The sequence below is a fragment of the Sceloporus undulatus genome, chromosome 5, assembly GCF_019175285.1.
Source record: "Sceloporus undulatus isolate JIND9_A2432 ecotype Alabama chromosome 5, SceUnd_v1.1, whole genome shotgun sequence".
In the NCBI taxonomy this organism is placed as follows: domain Eukaryota; kingdom Metazoa; phylum Chordata; class Lepidosauria; order Squamata; family Phrynosomatidae; genus Sceloporus; species Sceloporus undulatus.
The window spans coordinates 116527187-116533797 of NC_056526.1; the positions used below are offsets into that span (position 1 = coordinate 116527187).

A 6611-nucleotide genomic window follows, 5' to 3' on the forward strand; every position below is an offset into this window, starting at 1 on the left:
TGTAAACAATTGTGGGGTACAATGAGTGGGTTACAGAGTAGCTGGTGCCAAGGTGTGGAGTTGGAGAGAGCTGTTGTGAGTTTGAGAGGAAATCTATCTGTTTGTTCAGTTCCTATTGCCATATATAGCATCTCCTTAGCACTTATAAATAAATCTCTTCACCTGGAGCTTCCTCATTTCATACTGATATCTAAGTGGTGCCTGGGTTTAGACACTGAAGTCTCATTCAAGCCTCATTACCAACATGAAATGTTCACCCTTACCTGGTTCATCAATTTCTCAGCTAGAAGAACATTCCACAAGTAACTATGGCCCTGTACAGACCGGCCTAAAAGGCCAGCCTGAGGGCAGAGTTGGAGCATCACATTCAAATGATGCACACCATGACTCCGCCCCCAGGATGCCATGATGACACGCGCCGCTCCACATAGCATGTGATGTTGTGATGTTCTTCCAGCACTGCATCCATACAATCTAGTGCCAAAGGAGCTCCACACAGCCATGCCGCTGTGGCTATGGCACCTTTCCAGGGCGCAAAAAGGAGCCACTTTTTGAGGCTCCTTTTCACACCCTGGAAAGGCTGGATCAGTGCTGTGGTGTGTGGTTGCCGCAGCCCCGATCTGGCGCGGTCTGTCGAGCCCCTAAATCAACTATCTGAAGTCAAACCTGTACCATACAAATAGGCAGAGGGTCAATTCATGGAGAAGAGTGCTGAGGATACCATGGACAGCCAGAAGAACAAACAAATGGGTCCTTGAACAGATAAAGCTTGAAATCTCCTTGGAAGACAAGATGATCAAATTGAGGTTCTTGTACTTTGGCCACCTCATGAGAAGGCACAACTCATTAGAAAAGACAATAATGTTAGAAAAGTTATAGTGAAGTAGAAAGAGAGGACAACAGCACATCTGATGGGTTGACTCAATTAGAGTGGTCAGGGCATGTATTTGCAGAAACTAAGAAGAATAATGGAAGACAAGGGGACTTGGAGATGTCTCATCCACAGGGTCACCGTAAGTCAGAGTCAATTTGGGGGCAGTTAACAACTACAATTATTATCTTTTATGTTTCAAGTGAGACTTGCTAGGAATTATTTTACATGGTTTGGGTCCAGGTTACCCACAAGATTGTGTTCTCCTGGGAAATGTTTGCTCCAACGGCCAGGATTGGATTGGCAATGGTTTCCCAGAGGACCTTTTCTTCTGCTGCCCCCAGACTGAAATGACTTGCCAGAAGAGATATGACATCTGAAAATGTTGGTGGAATTTAAAACATTAAAGAGACATCTCTTCCAGCAGGCCTACCCAGTCAATTTTAAAACATAACTTCTTAATTTGTATATCTTACAGAATGTACTGATATGAGTATATTTTAATGGTTTTACAGTATTGTATTTTAACTTCTGGTTTTACGCATTTTCTTTTTAATTTGTGTTTTGTATTTTAATATGCTGTACCCCTCCTTGAACCTTGAGGAGATGCAATAAATAAATAAATAAATAAATAAATAAAACCATACCTACTTTTTTAAAATTAACCGCACTAGGAGAACTCAGACTAGAATTAAATTCAGTCAGTTTTACTGGAAAGGAGGATCTCATTCACCTAAGATTCATTTCCTTGTTGGCTTTTCGATTTCCAAAGGTGGATTGTAAAATATGCATACAGATGTCTACACACACATACACATTGCTGCAGTAGGTTTTTAAAATAGGCTGGGCCACCTTTTCTGATAAATGGCTCATTTCTCTCCCTTGAAAATCAGGATCTATAACCTCTTGACCCCTTCTGCATCTCTTTTGAACTTCAGAAGGTCTAAGAAACAGTGGCTGCTGCTTGCGCGATTGAAGAAAAGTGGTCTGCTGTTACCTAACCAATCCTCCTCCTCTGTTTGGCATCCATTCTTATTAAGCTTGGTCTGACTGAGCTTAAACACCATTGCTGCCAAAGAGATCAGCTGGCAAAGAAGTCTGCATTAGTAATGCAGCTGGCTCTTTGCCTCCCGCAGCTGAGATCACTTATTTTTTTTCCATGGGCCCGCTTGACAGAGGAGCCTACATTCTTAGACCACCACCGCCTTCATATTTTGACTCCTTACCTACTGGATTTATGACTATCCTCTCAGAAAATAAATATCTGTGGATGATTTCCTTCCTCTCTTCTCCAGATACATCCATGCACACTTGTTTAATTTTCTGTATCTAATGATACTATAAAAGGATTGAAATTCACCAAGCATCTGTGTCCTCATTCCACTTGTAAATCTCCTGCTGGCTGGCTCTGACATCCGTTTGCAAACTTGAACAATGGGTCCCTTGCACTGATGTATATTTATTGAAGTAATCGTTTTTGAATCGATACTGTTGTGGATGCTGGGAGAGCTTCCTTTGTGACGGTGATGGATGGTCCCTGGAACATGGCCTGGAATGTGTTTCCTCTGCTGTCAGATTATGACACCCCGCCACTAAAGGAAGAAACAGAGAAAGCATTTTGCAGTTGGGATTTGGAAAGAGGAAAGGAGGGAGGGAGGAGAAGCTGTGTGGTGAGGGAAGGTAAAATAATTTGTTTTCATGGGCTCTCTCTCTCTCTCTCTCTCTCTGGGAATCTGATTCTGGATTAGCATATTTGCAGCCTCCTGTAAGGCTCTTGGTTCACTTCCAAAATGCTCTGCTTGTCTATTTGTAAACAGAACAGATTTTACAAAGGCACCACAGGTCTCCAGTGCTCTCTTCTCCAAAGAAAACTGACCCTATAGCACTGCCCTTGGAAATATTTGCCACTCACTAGGGCTGCATCTGCACTGCAGAAATAATCTGTTTTGACACCACTTTAACTGCCATGGCTCAAGGCTATGGAAGTCTGGGAATTGTAGTTTGTTGTGGCATCAACAACAATAGATTGCAGCAAAATGGTCAAAAGTCTGCAGTGATATCTTTCTCACAAAAGATTTGATTTCTTTCATCCACTCAGACTCCCTCAGCCTATGATAGTTCTGGCCCTTTGCAGTGACTCAGATCTTTTAAGGCCTGTAGCAGAATGAGTCAACAAAGAGTAGAGGAAGCCACAGAGAAACTCCTGCCTACAGGAGGATGTTAAGGAGTGGAAAACAGCTGCCAGACAGACTTCTTGTAGTATCAGATCAGTGTCTGATGAGAAGGCCTTAAACATTCTTGAGCTAGTATTTGGGCATCTTACTGTTTTGCTAATTTTTGGTCTTTCATAAAGTAGCCTTAGATTAGTCATCATGCTTAATCCCACAGGTTTTAAATTAAAAAAAAGTTGCAGTTTTACATTAGCTATAGGTAGATGTGTTCTCACATACACTCAGATGCAAGTTGTTTTCAAACCATATCCACACTGGTCAGAGAGCAATGCGATTCGTTAAACCTTTATGATGTTTCTTTTGAAGGACTACAACCTCCCAGCCAGCCTGGGATGTACTGCAGAACCGGTCTCAAGCAATAGTCTTGGATCATCTTGAGACACACACACCACACTCCTGGTTTCAGAATTGGGCTCTCTTCCTACTTCCACTAACCTAGGTCATCACATTAACAGCTCTTCTCCAGGATCCTTTGCCAGATGAGGTGAGATGAATGGCTATGTGAGAGGGCCTTTTGAGTGGTGGCACGCTGTTTCTGGAATGCCTTCTTCCAACTACTATGCTGTGCATCTATAACTGTGGTCTTTTCTGTGGCCGGTTACAAACCGGCACTTGGGACGTCCGCAAGACGTCCCATTTTAAAAAAGGGGCGTCTCTTCTAGACGCCCCTGGGTCTAATACGGACTCTGTCCGTACAATATGGCGCCGGCCGTTCCACATGGCCGGCGCCATCTTTACATATCGGACGCTGTGCGTCCGAACGTGTCACGGCGCTTGTGACGTCGCAAGTGCGCCAGCAGCGCCTCGCAACATCACAGAGGCGCCGCAGAAAGAAGCTCCATTTTGGAGCTTCTTTTTTGCTCCGTAAGGGAGCCGCACGGTGTGGCTGCGACGGCTCCCTTACGGAGCAAACGGCGGCGGCGGCAGACCGCCTCAAAGCGGCGGTCTATAACCCGCCAATGCCAGTTGAACACCTTTTTATTCTCTCAGGCATTTTAAGAGCCATTTTATTTCTTAGAAGATGTTAATAATTTTTTTAGTTTACTGCCAAGTTTGTCTCTGCTTCATATGCTTTGCTGTATAGTTGTTTTTTTAACTGTTTGCTGTTGGCTTTATTGTTGTTGTTATTGTAGTCTCCAGGCATTGTTTCTAATTTTTAAAAGGTTTTTACACTTCCTAGAAATGTTTTAAACTGCAATCAGTTTATCAACCAATGCAGTGTACCTTACAATTCATTTGTCAGGGATATAAATAGTCACCTATATCATCCTTGTATGCAGATCATTACCATTGGTTTCTTCTCACTACAGGAGATAGTGCATATTTCAGTATATGTTTCCCCCACTCCCACATTTGTACCTTGCAAAGAAAAATTATTTGACACAGAAGTACATGTGTTTTTTCTGTGCAGAAAACTGTATTTTGCAACCAAAAGAATGCTTCCTGCATAGAAAAAAGAATGTGCAAATTCCTATGCAGAAAATTTCCCTGGAACATTTCATAAAGCGCAATACTGGGAGAAAATTGCACAGAAATCTTTCTGCTACATTATTCTTCATGGCAGGATCTTCTTGGTGTTGGGAAACCCTTCTCTCTGCAGGGAAATAAAATATTCTTTACATACCTACTATTCTGCCTCTTTCTGGTGAGTCAGGAGCACATACACACACACACACACACACACACACACACATATACTGTATATAGCAGCAGAGTCCTGCTGGACACTTCACTTCTCTTGGGGTAATGTACCGAACAAGACATTTACGTAGGCATGCAGTGTAATATGACGTACTGGCAGCTATTGAAATTATTATTTAATGTTTGCCTAACACTTTCCACAGTGATCACATGGCTAATCCTTGTTTTATATTTCAGTCCTATGCATGTACTATTTTTACATTAGTAATTCAGAGTGTTAAAATGAGGCCTTCTTCAAAAGAGAAAATCTTTATAAAGACAAATGGCTTACTTAGAAGACACTTTTGAAAGAAGAAAAAAATACTTATCACTTAAAGACAAGAGAGGAACTACTGGAAGAAGGAATAAACTGCAACTGGTATCTATACTATCAAATAACACAAATCTTTAATAAGGATATAAAAAGGGGGGTTGAGAGGTCAGAAACAAAACTAGATAAAATAATATATGCGGACAACAAGAAAGAAATATCTAAATTCTATAAAATGCTAATGGAATTTGAAACTGAAGAAGAAACAATTAAAAACAACATGATTTTGTGGGCACAGAATATTAGAGAAATAATTACAATGGACGAATGGGAATCAGTTTGGATTAAAACCTAAAATTTACAAAATGTTATGATTTGAAGGAGAACTATTATAAGTTATATTTTAGATGGTATCTAACCCCAGTGAAATTAGCAAAATATAAGAAAGACTTATGGGAAACCTGCTGGAAATGTAAATCCACACTGGGCACATTTTACCACATGTGGTAGCTTTGCCCAATAGCAAAATTATTTTGGAAATTAATTCATGAGAAAATTATAACAACTCTAAACATTAATATATGTTTCTCACCTAAATTCTTTCTTTTGAATATATTGTCAGAACTTGAAGAAACCACAGCCAAAAAATATGGGCGAATTCTCTTGTATATGATAACGGCAGCATGAATAATCTATGCCAAGAACTGGAATGAAGAAAAGATACCAACAGCTCAAGAATGGACCTTAAAATTAATGGAGTTATCAATTATGGATTGTATCACAAATCAACTTAATAACAATATAAAAAAGAAATATGAAGATGAGTGGAAGGAGGTAGCAAAGCTTTGGAAAATAAACTAAGATAAAATCTAAATCAATGGATCTCCTAGAGAGGAAAACCTGAAATATTGAACTCTGTTAAAATTAAAAGAGAATAACTTATGATGATAACCGAATGGATTTAAGTATTAATAACCATGGGAGGGTTCAAAATTTGTTAATTTATGTTAACATGGGAAATAATAGGAAATTTGCAAGACAATTTATAGAATAAGACAAAAACAATTTATTAGGACTGTAGTCAGGAAGTCTATGTTAGTGACAGTGAGAAATAAGTGATGGAAAGAAAATAAGAGGATAATTGAAGAAAGAACTATAAAAGAAGAACTATATGTAAGTAGATGATATGAATGAATTTTATAATTGTACAATTTGAACTTGTAAATAAAAAATGTCTAATAATAATAATAAAAAGCTCATGCTAATGGGGGGGAAAAGAAAAAAGAACCTAACCAAGTGACTAATACAAATTAACACTTGCTAGGTTACTGGACAACTGTTAACATTTAGCCATGGTGCTAACAAGGACACCCAAGGTCAGCTACCTGGTATTAGCAGCCTAACTTACTACAGGCACTGTGTTCAAGAGTCTGGATCCTGTTATCTCAGCTGCTGACAGTGGAACACAAAGAAGCTTGGTAAAGGGGCGTAAATAGGATGGCATAAGGGTACATGGTCCTTAAGCCTTAGATGTAATAACCACAATTTTGAATTTCAA

At 39.8% G+C, this 6611-nt stretch overlaps 1 long non-coding RNA gene across 3 annotated transcripts; it reads left to right on the forward strand.

Annotated features, from left to right (window-relative positions):
• The first annotated feature begins 2414 nt into the window (after positions 1 to 2414).
• LOC121932007 lies at positions 2415 to 6226 on the forward strand. Of its 3 annotated transcripts, none has more exons than XR_006104245.1 (4): positions 2415 to 2551; positions 3409 to 3586; positions 4981 to 5161; positions 5676 to 6226. It is a non-coding gene; the product is annotated as an uncharacterized LOC121932007 (long non-coding RNA). The 3 variants fall into 3 exon arrangements; XR_006104244.1 differs by lacking the exon at positions 2415 to 2551 and adding an exon at positions 3105 to 3301; XR_006104243.1 differs by lacking the exon at positions 2415 to 2551 and having other exon boundaries at positions 3105 to 3586.
• The last annotated feature ends 385 nt before the right edge of the window (positions 6227 to 6611 follow it).